This window comes from Loxodonta africana, chromosome 1 (assembly GCF_030014295.1).
Source record: "Loxodonta africana isolate mLoxAfr1 chromosome 1, mLoxAfr1.hap2, whole genome shotgun sequence".
Taxonomy (NCBI): domain Eukaryota; kingdom Metazoa; phylum Chordata; class Mammalia; order Proboscidea; family Elephantidae; genus Loxodonta; species Loxodonta africana.
In genome coordinates this window covers 165,587,890-165,610,299 of record NC_087342.1, presented here as the reverse complement: position 1 = coordinate 165,610,299, position 22,410 = coordinate 165,587,890, and positions in this window count along the sequence as shown.

The following is a 22,410-nucleotide window of genomic DNA, read 5'->3' as shown; positions in this document are numbered from 1 at the left end:
ATTAAAAAAAAAAAAAAAAGTCCTCTTAGCTCCAGGACTTTAGGAAAAGAGATAAAACATGTTTGTCTCATGGTCAAGGAATGTTCAAGGAATACAGCACACAGAGGAAGGGCAACAGATGCAACCTGGTGGTGATATGATTTAGAAAAAGTTTTCAAGAAGTTACTCAAGGGTTTTATCTTAAAAGATGAATGGAAGTTAATCAGGTGTTAAAATGAAAATGTTTTTCAACAATGGAACACTATATAATGTATTTTATTCCATATTTCTGATATGTGTGAAATAAAGAAGACAAAATTAACTTTTCTATTATAATCAATTCACAAAATATCTGACCTTAGCCTATGCCCTGATTTTGGGGTTTTTTTTCTTTATAATTTTGCTCCTTTTTGAGTTCAAGTATTGTCAAGTTGAGTGAGTGTGTATTTATATATCCACACTGATTTTCATTTCTTAAAAGAATTTACGTGTTTACACATCATAATAAGGTTAAATATCATAAGATTATGTAATGAGTTGGTGTCTTAGGCTGGGTTCTCTACAGAAGTGAAACCAGTAAAGCATACAAATATATAGAAATAGATTTATATCAAGGAAATGGCTCACATGGTTGTAGGGGCTGGAACATCCCAAGTCCGTGGATCAGGGTAGAGGCTTCTCCTGATTCATGTAGCCACAGGGGCTGGTGAAGCCAAGATCTGCAGGTCAGAATGCAGGACTCTTGTTCACAGGCTGTGAAGACCCATGAATTCCAAGATCTGAAGGCAAGACCACAGGTAAACTGGTAGCTCAAGTCTCAAGAACTGAGGGTCAGATGAACAGGAGCCAGCTGCAGGATCCAGAATGAGCAAAAGCCCACAAGCCTGGCCAGGATATTCACTTATATTCAGTCTAGGCCACATGCCCAAAGAAACTCCCTTTCCATTAATTGTCTACTCACAGCAGGTCCCATCATGGAGGTGCACATAATATCAGATCTCATCATGGAAGTTATCACAGCATCATACAGCTATCAAACCACTGAGAATCATGGCCCAGCCAAGCTGACACTCAATCTTAACCATCACAGTTGGGAAAGTGTTCCTTCTCTTATTTTCTCTATTAAAAGTTTTAGAACTCTCTGCTCTTGAATTATTTTATCCATGATGCAGACTTACATTTGACCTAAATGATCTTGCCTTTTTTCCATATTTTTCTAAGTCTATTGTCACCTTGAGGACTAAGCTGTGCCTGACCCAAGCCATGATATTTTCAATTGCTTCATATGCACAGGAAAGCTGGACAGTGAATAAGGCAGACTGAAGAAGAATTGATGCATTTGAAATACTGCGTTGGCGAAGAATGTTGAATATACGATGAACTGCTAGAAGAACAAACAAATCTGTCTTGGAAGAAGTACAGCTAGAATGCTCCTTGGAAGCAATGATGGCAAGACTTCATTTCACATATTTTAAACATGTTATTAGAAAACGACTCACTAGTTTTTTTTTTTTTTTTTTTTTTTTTAAGTCCCTGAAGAAGGACAGTATGCTTGGTAAAGTAGAGGGTCAGAGAAAAAGAGTAGACCTTCAACGAGATGGATTGACACAGTGGCTGCAACAGTGGGCTTAAACATAACAATGATTGTGAGGATGGTTCAGGACGGAGCAGTGTTTTGTTCTGTTGTGTATACGGTTGCTATACATTGGAACCACCTCAAAGACACCTAACAACAAGAACATTGTCTCAATTATATTTTCCAGTATTTTGAAATTTTATCTTTCCAGGTCCTAATCTCCTGAGATACAGGGAAAAAGGAAAACAAGTCTCATAATATTTTTAGTGTGCTTTGCTTTTTTTTTTTTATGACTTTTATTAAGCTTCAAGTGAACGTTTACAAATCCAATCAGTCTGTCACATGTAAGTTTACATACATCTCACTCCCTACTCCCACTTGCTCTCCCCCTATTGAGTCAGCCGTTTCAGTCTTTCCTTTCTTGACAATTTTGCCGGCTTCCCTCTCTCTATCCTCCCATCCCCCTCCAGACAAGAGTTGCCAACACAATCTCAAGTGTCCACCTGATATAATTAGCTCACTCTTCATCAGCATCTCTCTCCCACCCGCTGACCAGTCCCTTTCATGTCTGATGAGTTGTCTTCGGGGATGGTTCCTGTCCTGTGCCAACAGACGGTCTGGGGAGCATGGCTGCCGGGATTCCTCTAGTCTCAGTCAGACCATTAAGTTTGGTCTTTTTATGAGAATTTGGGGTCTGTATCCCACTGATCTCCTGCTCCCTCAGGGGTCCTCTGCTGTGCTCCCTGTCAGGGCAGTCATCGATTGTGGCCGGGCACCAACTAGTTCTTCTGGTCTCAGGATGATGTAGGTCTCTGGTTCATGTGGCCCTTTCTGTCTCTTGGGCTCTTAGTTGTCGTGTGGCCTTGGTGTTCTTCATTTTCCTTTGCTCCAGGTGGGTTGAGACCAATTGCTGCATCTTAGATGGCCGCTTGTTAACATTTAAGACCCCAGAAGCCACATTTCAAAGTGGGATGCAGAATGATTTCATAATAGAATTATTTTGCCAATTGACTTAGAAGTCCCCGCAAACCATGTTCCCCAGACCCCTGCGCTTGCTCCGCTGACCTTTGAAGCATTCAGTTTATCCGGGAAACTTCTTTGCTTTTGGTCCAGTCCAACTGAGCTGACCTTCCTTGTATTGAGTGTTGTCTTTCCCTTCACCTAAAGCAGTTCTTATCTACTGATTAATCAATAAAAAACCCTCTCCCTCCCTCCCTCCCTACCCGCCTCGTAACCACAAAAGTATGTGTTCTTCTCAGTTTTTACTATTTCTCAAGATTTTATAATAGTGGTCTTATACAATATTTGTCCTTTTGCCTCTGACTCATTTCGCTCAGCATAATGCCTTCCAGGTTCCTCCATGTTATGAAATGTTTCAGAGATTTGTCACTGTTCTTTATCGATGCGTAGTATTCCATTGTGTGAATATACCACAATTTATTTACCCACTCATCCGTTGATGGACACCTTGGTTGCTTCCAACTTTTTGCTATTGTAAAAAGAGCTGCAATAAACATGGGTGTGCATATATCTGTTCGTGTGAAGGCTCTTGTATCTCTAGGGTATATTCCCAGGAGTGGGATTTCTGGGTTGCATGGTAGTTCTATTTCTAACTGTGTAAGATAACGCCAGATAGATTTCCAAAGTGGTTGTACCATTTTACATTCCCACCAGCAGTGTATGAGATTTCCAATCTCTCCGCAGCCTCTCCAACATTTATTATTTTGTGTTTTTTGGATTAATGCTAGCCTTGCTGGTGTGAGATGCAATCTCATCGTAGTTTTAATTTGCATTTCTCTAATGGCTAATGATCGGGAGCATTTTCTCATGTATCTGTTGGCTGCCTGAATATCTTCTTTAGTGAAATGTGTGTTCATATCCTTTGCCCACTTCTTGATTGGGTTGTTTGTCTTTTTGTGGTTGAGTTTTGACAGAATCATGTAGATTTTAGAGATCAGGCGCTGGTCGGAGATGTCATAGCTGAAAATTCTTTCCCAGTCTGTAGGTGGTCTTTTTACTCTTTTGGTGAAGTCTTTAGATGAGCATAGGTGTTTGATTTTTAGGAGCTCCCAGTTATCGGGTTTCTCTTCATCATTTTTGGTAATGTTTTGTATTCTGTTTATGCCTTGTATTAGGGCTCCTAGGGTTGTCCCAATTTTTTCTTCCATGATCTTTATCGTTTTAGTCTTTAGGTTTAGGTCTTTGATCCACTTGGAGTTAGTTTTTGTGCATGGTGTGAGGTATGGGTCCTGTTTCATTTTTTTGCAAATGGATATCCAGTTATGCCAGCACCATTTGTTAAAAAGGCTATCTTTTCCCCAATTAATTGACACTGGTCCTTTGTCAAATATCAGCTGCTCATACGTGGATGGATCTATGTCTGAGTTCTCAATTCTGTTCCATTGGTCTATGTGCCTGTTGTTGTACCAGTACCAGGCTGTTTTGACTACTGTGGCTGTATAATAGGTTCTGAAGTCAGGTAAAGTGAGGCCTCCCACTTTCTTCTTCTTTTTCAGTAGTGCTTTGCTTCTCCGGGGCTTCTTTCCCTTCCATATGAAATTGGTGATTTGTTTCTCTATCCCCTTAAAATATGACATTGGAATTTGGATAGGAAGTGCGTTAAATGTATAGATGGCTTTTGGTAGAATAGACATTTTTACTATGTTAAGTCTTCCTATCCATGAGCAGGGTATGTTTTTCCACTTAAGTATGTCCTTTTGAATTTCTTGTAGTAGAGCTTTGTAGTTTTCTTTGTATAGGTCTTTTACATCCTTGGTAAGATTTATTCCTAAGTATCTTATCTTCTTGGGGGCTACTGTGAATGGTATTGATTTGGTGATTTCCTCTTCGGTGTTCTTTTTGTTGATGTAGAGGAATCCAAGTGATTTTTGTATGTTTATTTTATAACCTGAGATTCTGCCAAACTCTTCTATTAGTTTCAGTAGTTTTCTGGAGGATTCCTTAGGGTTTTCTGTGTATATAATCATGTCATCTGCAAATAGTGATAACTTTACTTCTTCCTTGCCAATCCGGATACCTTTTATTTCTTTGTCTAGCCTAATTGCCCTGGCTAGGACTTCCAACACGATGTTGAATAAGAGCGGTGATAAAGGGCATCCTTGTCTGGTTCCCGTTCTCAAGGGAAATGCTTTCAGGTTCTCTCCATTTAGAGTGATATTGGCTGTTGGCTTTGCATAGATGCCCTTTATTATGTTGAGGAATTTTCCTTCAATTCCTATTTTGGTAAGAGTTTTTATCATAAATGGGTGTTGGACTTTGTCAAATGCCTTTTCTGCATCAATTGATAAGATCACGTGGTTTTTGTCTTTTGTTTTATTTATGTGATGGATTACATTAATAGTTTTTCTGATATTAAACCAGCCTTGCATACCTGGTATAAATCCCACTTGATCAGGGTGAATTATTTTTTTGATGTGTCGTTGGATTCTATTGGCTAGAATTTTGTTGAGGATTTTTGCATCAATGTTCATGAGGGATATAGGTCTATAATTTTCTTTTTTTGTAATGTCTTTACCTGGTTTTGGTATCAGGGAGATGGTGGCTTCATAGAATGAGTTGGGTAGTATTCCATCATTTTCTATGCTTTGGAATACCTTCAGAAGTAGTGGTGTTAACTCTTCTCTGAAAGTTTGGTAGAACTCTGCAGTGAAGCTGTCCGGGCCAGGGCTTTTTTTTATTGGGAGTTTTTTGATTACCTTTTCAATCTCTTTTTTTGTTATGGGTCTATTTAGTTGTTCTACTTCTGAATGTGTTAGTTTAGGTAGGTAGTGTTTTTTCAGGAATTCATCCATTTCTTCTAGGTTTTCAAATTTGTTAGAGTACAATTTTTCATAATAATCTGAAATGATTCTTTTAATTTCATTTGGTTCTCTTGTGATGTAGTCCTTCTCGTTTCTTATTCGGGTTATTTGTTTCCTTTCCTGTATTTCTTTAGTCAGTCTAGCCAATGGTTTATCAATTTTGTTAATTTTTTCAAAGAACCAGCTTTTGGCTTTGTTAATTCTTTCAATTGTTTTTCTGTTCTCTAATTCATTTAGTTCAGCTCTAATTTTTATTATTTGTTTTCTTCTGGTGCCTGATGGACTCTTTTGTTGCTCAGTTTCTATTTGTTCAAGTTGTAGGGACAGTTCTCTGATTTTGGCTCTTTCTTCTTTTTGTATGTGTGCATTTATCGATATAAATTGGCCTCTGAGCACTGCTTTTGCTGTGTCCCAGAGGTTTTGATAGGAAGTATTTTCATTCTCGTTGCTTTCTATGAATTTCCTTATTCCCTCCTTGATATCTTCTATAACCCAGTCTTTTTTCAGGAGGGTATTGTTCATTTTCCAAGTATTTGATTTCTTTTCCCTAGTTTTTCTGTTATTGATCTCTAGTTTTATTGCCTTGTGGTCTGAGAAGATGCTTTGTAATATTTTGATGTTTTGGACTCTGCAAAGGTTTGTTTTATGACCTAATATGTGGTCTATTCTAGAGAATGTTCCGTGTGCGATAGAAAAAAAAGTATATTTTGCAGCAGTTGGGTGGAGAGTTCTGTATAAGTCAATGAGGTCAAGTTGGTTGATTGTTGTAATTAGATCTTCCGTGTCTCTATTGAGCTTCTTACTGGATGTCCTGTCCTTCTCCGAAAGCGGTGTGTTGAAGTCTCCTACTATAATTGTGGAGGTATCTATCTCACTTTTCAATTCTGTTAAAATTTGATTTATGTATCTTGCAGCCCTGACATTGGGTGCATAAATATTTAATATGGTTATGTCTTCCTGATCAATTGTCCCTTTTATCATTATATAGTGTCCTTCTTTATCCTTTGTGGTGGATTTAAGTCTAAAGTCTATTTTGTCAGAAATTAATATTGCTACTCCTCTTCTTTTTTGCTTATTGTTTACTTGATATACTTCTTTCCATCCTTTGAGTTTTAGTTTGTTTGTGTCTCTAAGTCTAAGGTGTGTCTCTTGTAGGCAGCATATAGATGGATCGTGTTTCTTTATCCAGTCTGTGACTCTCTGTCTCTTCATTGGTGCATTTAGTCCATTTACATTCAGGGTAATTATAGATAAATAAGTTTTTAGTGCTGTCATTTTGATGCCTTTTTATGTGTGTTGTTGACAATTTCATTTTTCCACATACTTTTTTGTGCTGAGGCGTTTTTCTTAGTAAATTGTGAGATCCTCATTTTCATAGTGTTTGACTTTATGTTAGTTGAGTCGTTACGTTTTTCTTGGCTTTTATCTTGAGTTATAGAGGTGTTATACCTTTTTGTGGTTACCTTATTATTTACCCCTATTTTTCTAAGTAAAAACCTAACTTGTATTGTTCTATATTGCCTTGTATCACTCTCCATATGGCAGTTCAATGCCTCCTGTATTTAGTCCCTCTTTTTGATTATTGTGATCTTTTACCTATTGACTTCCATGATTCCCTGTTATGTGTATTTTTTTTTCAATTAATCTTAATTTGTTTGTGTTTGTGATTTCCCTATTTGAGTTGATATCAGGACGTTCTGTTTTGTGACCTTGTGTTGTGCTGATATCTGATATTATTGGTTCTCTGACCAAACAATATCCTTTAGTATTTCTTGTAGCTTTGGTTTGGTTTTTGCAAATTCTCTAAACTTGTGTTTGTCTGTAAATATCTTAATTTCGCCTTCATATTTCAGAGAGAGTTTTGCTGGATATATGATCCTTGGCTGGCAGTTTTTCTCCTTCAGTGTTCTGTATATGTCGTCCCATTCCCTTCTTGCCTGCATGGTTTCTGCTGAGTAGTCAGAACATATTCTTATTGATTCTCCCTTGAAGGAAACCTTTCTTTTCTCCCTGGCTGCTTTTAAAATTTTCTGTTTATCTTTGGTTTTGGTGAATTTGATGACAATATGTCTTGGTGTTTTTCTTTTTGGATCAATCTTAAATGGGGTTCGATGAGCATCTTGGATAGATTTCCTTTCGTCTTTCATGATGTCAGGGAAGTTTTATGTCAGGAGTTCTTCAACTATTTTCTCTGTGTTTTCTGTCCCCCCTCCCTGTTCTGGGACTCCAATCACCCGCAGGTTATCCTTCTTGATTGAGTCCCACATGATTCTTAGGGTTTCTTCATTTTTTTAAATTCTTTTCTCTGATTTTTTTTCAGCTATGTTGGTGTTGATTCCCTGGTCCTCCAGATGTCCCAGTCTGCATTCTAATTGCTCGAGTCTGCTCCTCTGACTTCCTATTGCGTTGTGTAATTCTGTAATTTTATTGTTAATCTTTTGGATTTCTACATGCTGTCTCTCTATGGATTCTTGCAACTTATTAATTTTTGCACTATGTTCTTGAATAATCTTTTTGAGTTCTTCAACAGTTTTATTGGTGTGTTCCTTGGCTTTTTCTGCAGTTATCCTAATTTCATTTGTGATATCTTTAAGCATTCTGTAAATTAGTTTTTTATATTCTGTATCTGATAATTCCAGGATTGTATCTTCATTTGGGAAAGATTTTGATTCTTTTTTTTGGGGGGTTGGAGAAGCTGTCATGGTCTGCTTCTTTAAGTGGTTTGATATGGATTGTTGTCTCCGAGCCATCACTGGGAAAGTAGCTTTTCCAGAAAATCTGCTAAAAACAAAAATGCAGTCAGATCCCTATCAGAGTTCTCCCTCTGGCTCAGGCTATTCGGATGTTAATGAAGCCGCCTAGGGAGGGTGGGGGAGGGAACAGAGAGATAGGAGAGTAGCACCTCAGAATATAGCCAGAGTTGCTTGTCTTTCTTGGAATGACTATTATATCTGAGATTCCCGCGGGCGCGTCACCTATGTGTGCTGGCTGTGTGGAGATTGCCCCCGGGGGGTCTGGCCCGCTGGAGTCAAGGTCAGATCCTCCGCTTCCAGCCCCACGCCCAGCGTCAAGGCTCCCCTACTGGGACGGTGCACTCTCGACTCCAAAATCAGTCGCTGCCTCCCGGGGATTTCTCGTCCCTCCAGCCGTGTGGCTGTGCTGCCTCCGCGAACCAGTTGGGCCTCCTACCGGGGTTAGTTCAGATGGGTGGAGCACCTCCCCGTGCTTGTGCCGTGACCGAGTGTCTCGGCTGGGACGCTGTTCTCCCCGCTCCAATACCAGTTGCTGCCTCCCGGGGACTTCTCCTATCGGCTGCGTCCCACGCCGCCCACGCGACCCAGCTGGGCCCCTTCCTGGGGTTAGTTCGGGGGGTGGAGCAACTCTCCGTGTTTATGCCGTACCTGCGTCCAGTCCAAATCCCGGCGGGACGGTTCCCGGCTGGGATGCTGCTCTTCCTGCTCCAAGATCAGTCACTGCCTCCCGGGGACTTCTCCTACCGGCTGCATCCCACGCCGCCCACGGAACCGGCTGGTCCCCCTCCCGGGGTTAGTTCAGGGGGGTGGAGCAGCTCTCTGTGCTTGTGCCGTACCTGACTGGTACGCTGGCTTCAGGCTCTGGAAATAATCGCTGCTTCCCCGTATTAGTTCTTTTTCCGGCTCTAAATCTGTGTGTGTTGTTCAGGGTTCGTAGATTGTTATGTATGTGATCGATTCACTTGTTTTTCCGTGTCTTTGTTGTAAGAGGGATCCGAGGTAGCGTCTGCCTAGTCCGCCATCTTGGCTCCGCCCCCTGTGCTTTGCTTTTTGTAGTGTCTTATCCGTGTCTTTAAAGTTCCTAATCACTGGAGACATTTTCTGATAAACTGCCTTTTCTTCTTTTTAGACAGGCATTCAGTATTTGACTCAATATATACAGCACGTTTGTTAACTAATATTTTTACTCATGTAATTTCCCTCCAAGCACCACTTAGCAATTGGTTTTTTTTTGAAATTTGTTTTGGTTTTGATGTTTAAAGTGGCAGCAAATCTTAAAATGAATACAAATATTGAGACTACCAACTTTTAAAATTAACCAGGCTTTCAGTCTATTTTTCCAGATCAGAAAAGCTAAAGAAAGAGGAAATGTATTTATTTTGGCCAGATATTTCCATATGCATTGTTTCATTTATTTTTATAACCTACGTTTTGCTATTATTATTGTCACGCTTTAGAGTCAGACATCCTGAATTTCACAGACTTTAAGTTATTGCCTAAATTCATGTAGTTAATAAATGGCACGCCTCAGATTTGAAAGTAGAATCTCAGGAGGATTCGCAAAAATCCATATAAAACACAACCTAATTCCTGCTATGTAGAGAGCAGTTAAAATGTCATCCTTCATTTATTCAAAACTATATAGCTTTACAAATATTTTAGATAGTTGTTAGAATTTTTAACTTAAAGCTATGTTACAAGAAATAGTCAAATGGTATTATCATGCTAATTTGAAATCTTAGAAATTTTCAAATCATTTAGTTTTCAATGGACAATGTCTGATGATACATTTCTTTTACCATCTTGTGATATGATCTTTATCATTAAAACTAGCCATTTGTTATTTATTAAATCTGAATTACTGATTTTTAAAATTAAAAACGTTTATATGAGCAGTTCCTCTGAATTAGCCTTCATCTCCACCTTCTATTTCCATCACCATTTAGTTTCTTTTTAAAATTAAAGATATACACTATTTTGAGACTCCAAATAGACCTTTTCTAAAATATAATTTTACATAGTAAATAAAAAGTGACATAAACGTGTGCTCATCCACTTAATATTTAGAACTATATTCTTTGGTATTTGTTTATTTAAGACTTTCTGCTTGCTTTTTTTTTTAATTCATATTTAACATATCTAAGGCATTTACCAAGAAACAGGCTAAATTGAAACCAGCATTATGCCAACAAACAGAATGATTGAATGTCCTATGTAACCCATAGTTTCCACTTGGGCAAATGAAAATTTTGCATCTCAGTTGTATACTCAAGAAGAGATTGATGTACATGGCTCCTAATCAAAATTCTGGATCCATATTGGCAATTTTATCAACCGTATGTCTGTTGCGCTGAGCTCATCTTTCTCTGGCAAATGTTGGGTTTTCTCATGGAATTAGAATATTATATGAAATCCAAAAGTCTGCTTTCCAACTTCATAGCCACCTTAATAGTTTTGCTAAAGAATGATCCTCTTTTAATTTCCTTTGAAGAGGTTTACATTGTACCTGAAAACATTAATTTTAATTTCAAATCACCCTGTGTCTTTGTAGAGTTGGGTATTAATAGTTGTAGTCTCCAAATGGCGCAGAGATAAGGCTTGGCAGGAGAAGAGTCGAGAATACTGTTCCAGAAAATAGCTCTTTTGTAGTGTAGATTTGAGAGTAGCGCACTGGAATTAGAGGCCATTTGAGTTAAAGAGTCAAATCTTGTTTTCATATTTTTCTAGGTATCTGTGCTACTTTGGAAACCCTGGTGCATAGTGATTAAGAGCTATGGCTGCTAACCAAAAGGTCGGCAGTTCAAATCCACCAGGCGCTCTTTCAAAACCCTATGGGGCAGTTCTACTGTGTCCTATAGGGTCACTATGAGTTGTAATCAACTTGATGACAATGGGTTTTTCGGGTTTTGGTGCTATTTAATTCTAAGGATAAAGGACATGTAGTCCATAAAATAAGTCCATCAATGCAACCTCCTGAATTAGACAATTAGTGATAATGTCCTTTGTTATTTGGACATGGTCTTCCCTTTGCTCTCTCACTTTTTTCCCCAATGTTCTCATTTTTTACAATTTCTAGAAAGCTCTAAAGGTATTTGAATGAAAATGCTTATGGTTTACACTATCATCAGGTCAATTCATAATCCAATAGATTATAAATTTAAAAGACAATTAGATCAAATGCATACACACACATAAATACATATATATTTTATACATTTTATATTATATCATTTAATGTTGCACAGAATGTTTAGACATGTCAGAAGTTTACAACGGTGAAAAGACCAAAGCTTTATATCAGGTGTGTTATGCTTTTTTTTTTTTTTTTGGATGTGCAACATCCAGAGACCAATTTCTTCTTTTTTCAAAATGTATACAGAAAAAAAAAAATGAACAAACAGAAAACAAGTATTTGCTTTCATTGAGACATTGGTTGTTCTTATACATTACACTTTTAAAAAAGAAATGCATACGCATAGGACATTTCTTCTCTATGTACAATTTCACATAAACACATGGTAGTTTTCTTAGAAACCTTTTTTTTTTTAGGCTTTCATTCAGAAATGAGAATCTCGTTATATATAAATTTGTGATTGTGAATCATGTTTACTTTCCTAGTTACAGAAAAAATTTTTTTAATTGATAAAAATTAACGAGAAAATACAGCAAGACAGTATACAAGGATAAGTTAGTGCTATTTCTTACAATAATTAGAGGAAATAAACTTTTGAGGAATTCATCTTTTTTTGTTGTTTGTTTTATTGATTAGAAATTCTTCTGTGTAAGAAAACAAGGGATGTTAGAAAAAAATGACTATTATGTATGTATGAGGTTTTGGATGAGTAAAAGAAAATTACTTGGATAGGTATGCAGAAGAATGAAAATGTTAGAAAAAGGGTAGTCAAAATAGCATGACTGGATAGAACTAAATATAATAATTTCATAATAGAGAAACAAAATTGAAAGGATTTCCTGTTATACTACATGTCCAGATTGATTGTCATTTGCACACATAGAATATAGAAACCAATACAAACATTATGTTTGAAATTACTTCCAGGTTAATGTCACTACTACTTTTCTACCTCAGAAATAATCAGCAATATCTAACTCCATGTATGTCACACAATTGTTTGAACTTTTTGCAGTGCTCAAAAATATTAAGGTGTTTTTCCTCTGAAGCTATGTCAATACATTACACAGTTTTGAAGTCTTCTGTATTCTTTATGGCAAGCCATTGGGAACACTTACATTAAAAAAAAAAAAGGCCGGTAAACTTTATTTTCTATTACATTCAATAAAACAACTGCTTGCTTTAGGCTTATATGAGAAACACTCTCAAATAGAGAGTAAAACATAGCAGCATACTTCCCTCAAGAAGAAATAATAATAAATAAAATCAGAAATTTTAGTTTAGTCTTGGCTGTGCTATTGTATAATTCAACTAGAAAACTTTAAGAAGTATTACTCAACATTAGATCCTTTTTTAAAATTACAAATAGGCCTAAAAAGGAATCGCTTGAAAGAAAAGAATAAATGGTACGAGTAAACTGTGTTTTTTTATAATTAGGTGAGTCTCTACCTTGATGGTTAGAGCTAGGTTCCTTGAAATGTGTTTGGTCCAACAGATGCCACTCTGGAAAGCAAGGAGACAGGACTTCGATTCAAGCTAGTGAATAAAATTGACCCCCATCTCCCTCCACAACAGAAATTGTGCGGTCAGTATTTTTCACAAGTTTGCCAAGGGAGGCCTCACGAATCATTGTTCTAAGCTGAATAGCATAGGTGAAGAAACGTAACACACGGGGGAAGACTACATACATATTGGATCAAGTTTAGTTCCTCTATTTTGGTATTATGTTTTCCCAAAAGGATGATATAAACGCAGAGCTTAGTAGATCTAGAAGAATAGGGATATTGGTAGAAATGGGTAATATAAAAAGCAGAGGACTCAGGGAACCCATGCGCAGATTAAACATTCCCGACTCATTGTTTCATTATACAAACATTCAGTAAAGAAAATAACATAGCCTTTGTGTGCTGACATGGAAACTAAAGGGAAAGGGTCACAGAAGAAAAAGGAAAATAATCTGCCTGTCTTCCGACTCTCTCAGATACTTGTGGAGAGGAGTGGAATTCTTCTGAGGGGTATTGTCCATCACTCTAGACAGTAACCAGCAACAAAATGAACAGTGGACTAGAGCAAAGCGAGAAGAAATCGGGCAGGAGTGAAATGTTGAGAAAAGTGTTCCAAGAGGAAATTGCAAGAGGAATGTATTATCTGAGAATTTGCTCTCTCACTCATTTCTAGAGGAAATAAATCCTTGAAACACATGGGAAAGGAGTTCACCAGGTTGCACTTATATATTGCCTTTCATTCTATCAGCCTGGTAGTTCAGCTGCTAACCAAAAGGTGAGCAGTTTGAATCCACCAGCTGTTCCTCAGAAACCCTATAATGCAGTTCTACTCTTTCCTACGGGGTTAGTATAAACGGGGTTAGTATAAGTCGAAATCAATTCAACAACAATGAGTTTGGTTTTTTGGTTTCTATCAGTCTTAAAATCTAAGATAATAAACATTTGTTTCAAGCCACTAAATTTAGAATTATTTGTTAGTCAGAGATGTATAACTAATACATTTACTTCCTAAGACAGGCCTTTTCTGGTCTTCTAGTCTAAACTGCTCAAATGGAAATCACATGGACTTATTTTAATTCTCTACAGAACATTTTTTACTATCTGATATGTTTGTCCTTGTTTTCCCATTTATTCTCTGTCTCTTTGCTATAGGATACAAGCTCCATGAGGACAGGAAATTGTGCTGTTTGACATTGTATCCACAATATACGAAACAGTTCTTGCACATGATAGTGTTCCCGGTAAATATTTGCAGAATAAATGAGTAGAAATGTAGTTGAGATCCTATACTATATACACTGGAAACCCTGGTGGTGTAGTGGTACAGTGCTATGGCTGCTAACCATAGGGTTGGCAGTTCGAATCCACCAGGCACTCCTTGGAAACTCTGTGGGGCAGATCTACTCTGTCCTATAGGGTGGATATGAGTTGGACTCGACTTGACGGCACTGGTTTACTATATACATTTTTACAGTCTAAGTACTTATTTTAACACACATTTTTGTTATTTAAAACTAGTATTTTTAATGACTGTATACTATTCCATTATATAGATTTATAACACACCGCAACAAATAGAAAAAATGCGTGAAATGTAAATACATGATACATAATCCCCTATACCACTTGTTCTATATATCTCTCTCCAGCTGTCCTTCTATCCTAATTCTCTGTTCCAGCAAAAATAACTTCTTTGATTTCTGCATATTCATATTTATGCTTAAATGCTGCTACTCATGCTAGTTCCTCTGTCTGGAATGCATTTCTTCTTCTGGAATTCTTGAGACCGAGTATAACAAAAACCTGTGAGAATGATCACCTTAAAAACTGTTTTGGCCAGAACTAATACGGCTCCACTAAAGTGGTACAAATGGTTAAGCACTTGGCTACTAACAGAAAAATTGTCATTTAGGACCCACACAGAGAAGCCCTGGTTATTTACTTCAGAAAAATCACAGCCATTGAAAACCCTAAGGAGCACAGTTCTACTCAGAAACATATGGGGTTACCAGAAGTCATAACTGACTCAATAGAAATTGTTTTTTGTTTGTTTGTCTGGTTTATAATACTTCATAGACAATATTTCTCATTAGTAAACATTTAAGCTTTATTTTCTCTTACACCAAAATCTACTTCAAGCTCCTTAGAGCAATGAGGGGTAAAGGCAGAAATGGTGAAGATTATTCTAGTAGTGTGGCAAGATTTTTCTCTACAATAGCCCAGGCCAGTCTTGCCTTCACACTGGTTCATCTGGGGGCAAGCACAGAGCAACAAGAAATTGGATCTGTGCCTGAGCCTTTCTTGTGACCCACCATTCTAATGGTAGGATATTTGAGGTAGCTTGTCTACATTTTATATATATATGGATAACGTGGCGAAGAATGGTAATTCCAGGATACTTAATTGTGCTCATGAGGAACCTGTACGTAGATTGAGAGGCAGTCGTTCAAACAGAACAAGGGAATACTTCATGGTTTAAAGTCAGGAAAGGTGTGCATCAGGGTTGTATCTTTTCACCAACTTATTCAATCTGTATGCTGAGAAAATAAGCTTGACTGTAAGAAGAACAAGGTATCAGGATTGGAGGAAAACTCATTAACAACCTGCATTATGCAGATGACACAACCTTGCTTGTTGAAAGTAAAGAGGACTTGAAGCACTTACTGATGAAGATCAAAGACCACAGCCTTCAGTATGGATTGCACCTCAACATAAAGGAAACAAAAATCCTCACAACTGGACCCATAAGCAACATCATGATAAATGGAGAGAAGACTGAAGTTGTCAAGGATTTCATCTTACTTGGATCCACAATCAACAGCCATGGAAGCAGCAGTCAAGAAATCAAAAGATGAATTGCACTGGGCAAATCTGCTGCCAAAGGCCTCTTAAAAGTGTTAAAAAGCAAAGATGCCACCTTAAAGACTAATGTGCACCTGACCTAAGCCATGGTGTTTTCAATTGCCTCAACATATGGGAAGGCTGGGCGATGAATATGAAGACTGAAGAAGAACCGACATCTTCGAATTGTGTTGTTGGCAAATTGAATATACCATGAACTGCCAAAAGAATGAACAAATCCTTAGAAGAAAGGACGGTAATACTGCGTCTCACATACTTTGGACACGCTATCAGGAGGGATCAGTCCCTGGAGAATGACAGCATGCTTGGTAAAGTAGAGGGTCAGTGAAAAAGAGGAAGACCCTTACGGAGATGGATTGACACATTGGCTGCAACAATGGCTCAAGCATAAAAAGGATAGTGAGGATGGCACAGGCCTGGGCAGTGTGTTTCGTTCTATTGTACATAGGGTGGCTAAGAGTCGGAACCGATTCCATAGCACCTAACAACAACAACAACAACAATTCTGAAATAAGATGATATAAATTTATTGAAGTTAGTTAATGAAACATTTGCTCTAAATTTTATTTCCTGGCTCTAAAAAAATAGCCAAACCCAATGTCGTCGTTAGCGGCCATAGCACTTAACCACTACACCACCAGGGTTTTCTGGCTCTAGAAGTTGTTAAATTAAATTAAAAAAAAAAAAAAGGTGCTATAAATAAAGAACAAAAATTCCATTACATTGTTATGTGGTAAATTTCAGAGACCCTGGGTGGGGCCAAGGGTTAAGTGCTGGACTAACCAAAAGTTTGGAGATTTTAACCCACCCAGATGCTCCTCAGAAGAAAGTCCTATGGATCTGCTTCTAAAAAGTCACAGCGTTCAAAACCCTATGGAGTGTAGTTCTACTCTGCAATACAGGGGGTTGCCGTGAGTGGGAATTGACTGGACAGCAACTGCTTTTTTTTTTTGGTGGTGAATTTCATGTAAATAACGTCACTAGCTATGAATGTAGAAAAAGGATAAATGAGATTTTCCAAATACTTGGAAGACATATGGTTTTAGAAAAATTTACATACAGGTTCTTTTAATTTTCCCCTTTCATTTTGGTAGCTGCCATCAGTGACATTAAATAACAGTAACTGAAATGTGTAGAAATATCAATCTATACCATGAATATAAGTGGAAACTGCGATATCTAACTCAATTAGATAACAGCAAATTTAATTGTGCTTTTTAATACATAAAAAAACACTCTTCAGATAATATCTCACAAGTTGTTTACATTTTTTTTTTTAAACAACTGATGGCAGATGTTAGAGTAAGTATTAAAAGAAAGAAGATTCTAATTTGAAAAGGAAGGACTGTATTGTTAACCACTGCTTTCACTTTCATTGCACCTCTTCTATTATTTGTTTTCATGTTTTTTTTTTTTAGATTTCTTTATGGCCTATAATAAATCATTGGTTTCCTCTGTTCCTGATCATCTTTTTATGATGGTACTTAGCTAAGTGAGTAATGGTATTAAATAACTTATTATTAGTACACCTTTTGTGCTGATGCTGAGCTCTAAACACTCTCAAACAGCTATTAAATGTTTTCATCATAAATTCTCTCTCCAGCCTTCTGTTTATAACATCTCTATGTCTGATCCCAGCTATTCATGTCACCCAGTTCCCAGCTCCTTCTTACTTGTAAAGGAAATGAACCACTTTTTTGTCGTTGCTGTTGTTTTTCCATATTAATTTACATAAGTTTATAACTCCTCCACAGAGATCCAGTCTGATCACCTGGAGGTTTTTGTATTATTTCTCAGTTCAAAAATTGTTATGTCATTTGATATTTAAAAAAAAAGCTTTAAACAGTTAAAACATATTACTTTTTCAAGATTACCAATAAAAATGCATTGTTAAGATTTCATTTAATTGAAAAGAGGCGGGGCGAAGATGGCTGACTAGGTAGAAGCTACCTTGGATCCCTCTTGCAACAAAGACTCAGAAAAACAAGTGAATTGATCACATACATGACAATCTACGAACCCTGACCATCAAACACGGATCTAAAGAGTTGACCTGAGTGACAGAGACTGAGAATGAACAACCACGGGGAAGCAGCGACTGTTTTTAGAGCCTGGAGTCAGTGTCCCAGTCAGGAAGTCTCGGCGCCGGGCTTTGGACTGGGTACAGGGGAGCTGAGCACGGCATCCTGAGACGGCACAAACACGGGACGCAGCCCTAACCCCCAGAAGTGACCTCGAGGGAAGCCCAGCCAGTGCACACAGGCAGAGGAGTGACGCGGCTGACAGGAGAAGTCACTGGGAGGCAAAGACTGGTTTTGAAGCCTGAAGTGTGGCGTCCCAGCTGGGGAACCTTGGCACTGGGCTTTGGACTGGGAGCAGAGGAACTGACCACAGCTTCCGAGACAGCACAAGCACGGGACGCAGGCCTGACCCTCGGGGGAAATCTCAACCCGGCCAACGCACACAGGCTACACACCCCTCGGGAATCTCAGATAAAACAGTCCTCACCAAGAAAGATAAGTACCTTTGTCTATATTCTGGGGTACCACTCTCTCCTATGTACCTGATCCCTCCCCTCCCCTTCACAGGAGGCTTCATTAACGTTGGAATTTGTGCGCTGAGGTTTTTTTTTTTTGGTCTTTTCCTAACCCATTCTCCTGGCCTGAGAGAAGCAGCTACAAAAAACCCAGGGACCAAAAATCCTTCCCTAATTGGACTAAAAATACAGAACTAGCTCCAGCCAAGCATATGTGATCCACAGTCTTGGGCTTTCATCCCTACAGGGAACAAGGTGGCTCTTATAATGCGAAGTCAATTCTGATAGGGATCTGACTGTAATTGTTTTACCGGATTACTGGAAAGACAAGGTCTAATATCTCTGCGTATTCAACAGAGCCCTCACTGACCCACAACAGGGAACTGAGGGCTGAAGCTCCCCCTAGACCACTTAGCCTCCTGCCTTAGGGGTCTAAGGAGGGTGACACCTACCAGTCTGTAGAGGTACTGGCATTGGGAGCCTAAAGTACAGCTGCAGAGCCCACCCACCAAAGTGCTTTAGGAATAGAGACACACCTACCTCACTGACACTTGGGGGAAGCCTGTCAGCATCCTGCCCCCCTTGAGTGTGAACCCCTGCTGCTACTAGAATCTGGTGCACACAACTATCACCACTACTTCTTTAGGTGGATAAGTGACAGTCTGCACCACACACTTGATGACTCAAAATCAGATTCTACTCAAGAATAGTGAATGGACTCTTAGGCTTATATATCTGGTAACAGCCCAAACCAGCTGGTAATAGGACATAAGTGATTCAAGGGCTACAACAATCAAGACAGCGCAATCTAGTAGCCCATCTACATATATTGAAAGAAAACAAAACAAGATAGGACTCAGTGAGCAAATATAGAATAAATCACTACAATATCTTATAGATGGCTCAGAGACAACAGTCGATATCAAACCACATAAAGAAGCAGACCACGATTGCTTCTACAACTCCCCAAACTAAAGAATCAAAATCTTTCCCAAATGAAGATACAATCCTGGAATTGCCAGATACAGAATATAAAAAAACTAATTTACAGATTGCTTCAAGAGATCAGGGGTGACCTCAGAAATGAAATAAGGCAATCTACAGAAAAAGCCAAGGAACACACTGATAAAGCAGTTGCAGAAATCAAAAAGATTATTCAAGAATATAGTGGAAAAATTAAGCTGCAAGAATCCATAGAGAGACAGCATTCAGAAATCCAAAACATTAACAGTAAAATTACAGAATTAGACAACTCAATAGGAAGTCAGAGGAGCAGACTTGAGCAATTGGAATGCAGGGTGGGGGATCTGGAGGACAAGGGAATCGACACCCATATAGCTGAAAAAAAATCAGATAAAAGAATTTAAAAAAATGAAGAAACCCTAAGAATCATGTGGGACTCTATCAAGAAGAATAACTTGCTTGTGATTGGAGTCCCAGAACAGGGAGGGATAACAGAAAAAACAGAGAGAATAGTTGAAGATCTGTTGGCAGAAAACTTCCCTGACATCATGAAAGACGAAAGGATATCTATCCAAGATGCTCATCGAACCCCATATAAGATTGATCCAAAAAGAAAATTACCAAGACATATTATCATCAAACTTGCCAAAACCAAAGATAAAGAGAAAATTTTAAAACCAGCCAGGGATAAAACAAAGGTCTCCTACAAAGGAGAGGCAATAAGAATAAGTTCAGACTACTCAGCAGACACCATGCAGGCAAGAAGGCAATGGGATGACATATAGAGAGCACTCAAGGAGAAAAACTGCCAGCCAAGGATCATATATCCAGCAAAACTCTCTCTGAAATATGAAGGCAAAATTAAAACATTTACAGATAAACACAAGTTTAGAGAATTTGCAAAAACCAAACCAAAGCTACAAGAAATACTAAAGGAAATTGTTTGGTCAGAAAATCAATAATGTCAGATACCACCACAACACAAGGTCACAGAACAGAGCATCCTGATATCAACTCAAATAGGGAAATCACAAAAACAAATTAAGATTAATTTTAAAAAGTAAAAAACGCTCAAAACAGGGAATCTTTGAAGTCAATATGTAAAAGATCACAATAATCAAAAAACGGGACTAAATACAGGAGGCATAGAACTGCCATATGCAGAGGGAAACAAGGCAATATAGGACAATACAAGTTAGGTTTTTACTTAGAAAAAAAGGGGTAAATATTAAGGTAACCACAAAGAGGTATAACAACTCCATAACTCAAAACAAAAACCAAGAAAAACATAATGACTCAACAAACATAAAGTCAACTACTATGAAATGAGGAACACACAACTTACAAAGAAAAACGTGTCAGCACAAAAAAGTAAGTGGAAAAATGAAATTGTCAACCACACACACAAAAAGGCATCAAAATGACAGTACTAAACACACACTTATCTATAATTACGCTGAATGTAAATGACTAAATACACCAATAAAGAGACAGAGAGTCTCAGACTGGATAAAGAAACACGATCCGTCTATATGCTGCCTACAAGAGACACACCTTAGACTTAGAGACGCAAACAAACTAAAACTCAAAGGATGGAAAAAAAATATATCAAGCAAACAACAAGCAAAAAAGAGCAGGAGTAGCAATATTAGTTTCTGACAAAATAGACTTTAAAGTTCAATCCACCCCAAAGAATAAAGAAGGACACTACATAATGATTAAAGGGACGATAGACCAGGAAGATATAACCATATTAAATATTTATGCACCCAATGACAGAGCTGCAAGACAAAGAAAACAAACCTTAGCAGAACTGAAAAGTGAGGTAGACACCTCCACAATTATAGTAGGAAACTTCAACACACCACTTTTGGAGAAGGACGGGACTTCCAGTAAGAAGCTCAATAGAGACACAGAAGACCTAATTGCTACAATCAACCAACTTGACCTCATTGACTTATACAGAACACTCCACCCAACAGCTGCAAAGTATCCTTTTTTTTTCTAGTACACATGGAACATTCTCTAGAATAGACCACATATTAGGTCATACAACAAACCTTTGCAGAATCCAAAACATCAAAATATTACAAAACATCTTCTCAGACCAGAAAGCCATAAAACTGGATATCAATAACAGAAAAACTAGGGAAAAGAAATCAAATACTTGGAAAATGAACAATACCCTGCTCAAAAAAGACTGGGTTATAGAAGACATTAAGGAGGGAATCAAGAAATTCATAGAATGCAAAGAGAATGAAAACACTTCCTATCAAAACCTCTGGGACACAGCAAAAGCAGTGCTCGGAGGTCAATTTATATCGATAAATGCACACATAAAAAAGCAGAAAGAGCCAAAAGCAGAGAACTGTTCCCACAACTTGAACAAATAGAAAGTGAGCGACAAAAGAATCCATCAGGCACCAGAAGAAAACAAATAATAAAAATTAGAGCTGAACTAAATGAATTAGAGAACAGAAAAACAAATGAAAGAATTAACAAAGCCAAAAGCTGGTTCTTTGAAAAAAGTAACAAAATTGATAAACCATTGGCCAGACTGACTAAAGAAATACAGGAAAGGAAACAAATAACCCAGATAAGAAATGAGATGGGCCACATCACAACAGACCCAACTGAAATTAAAAGAATCATATCAGATTATTACAAAAAATTGTACTCTAACAAATTTGCAAAACTAGAAGAAATGGATGAATTCCTAGAAAGAACACTACCTACCTAAGCTAACACAATCAGAAGTAGAACAACTAAATAGACCCATAACATAAAAAGAGATTGAAAAGGTAATCAAAAAACTCCCAACAAAAAAAAGCCCTGGCCCGGACGGCTTCACTGCAGAGTTCTACCAAACTTTCAGAGAAGAGTTAACACCACGACAACTAAAGGTATTTCAAAGCATAGAAAATGATGGAATACTACCTAACTCATTCTATGAAGCCACCATCTCCCTGATACCAAAACCAGGTAAAGACACCACAAAAAAAGAAAATTACAGACCTATATCCCTCATGAACATAGATGCAAAAATCCTCAACAAAATTCTAGCCAATAGAATTCAACAACATATCAAAAAAATAATCCACCACGACCAAGTGGGATTTATACCAGGTATGCAAGACTGGTTTAATATTAGAAAAGCCATTAATGTAATCCACCATATAAATAAAACAAAAGACAAAAACCACATGATCTTATCAATTGATGCAGAAAAGGCATTTGACAAAGTCCAACACCCATTTATGATAAAAACTCTCACCAAAATAG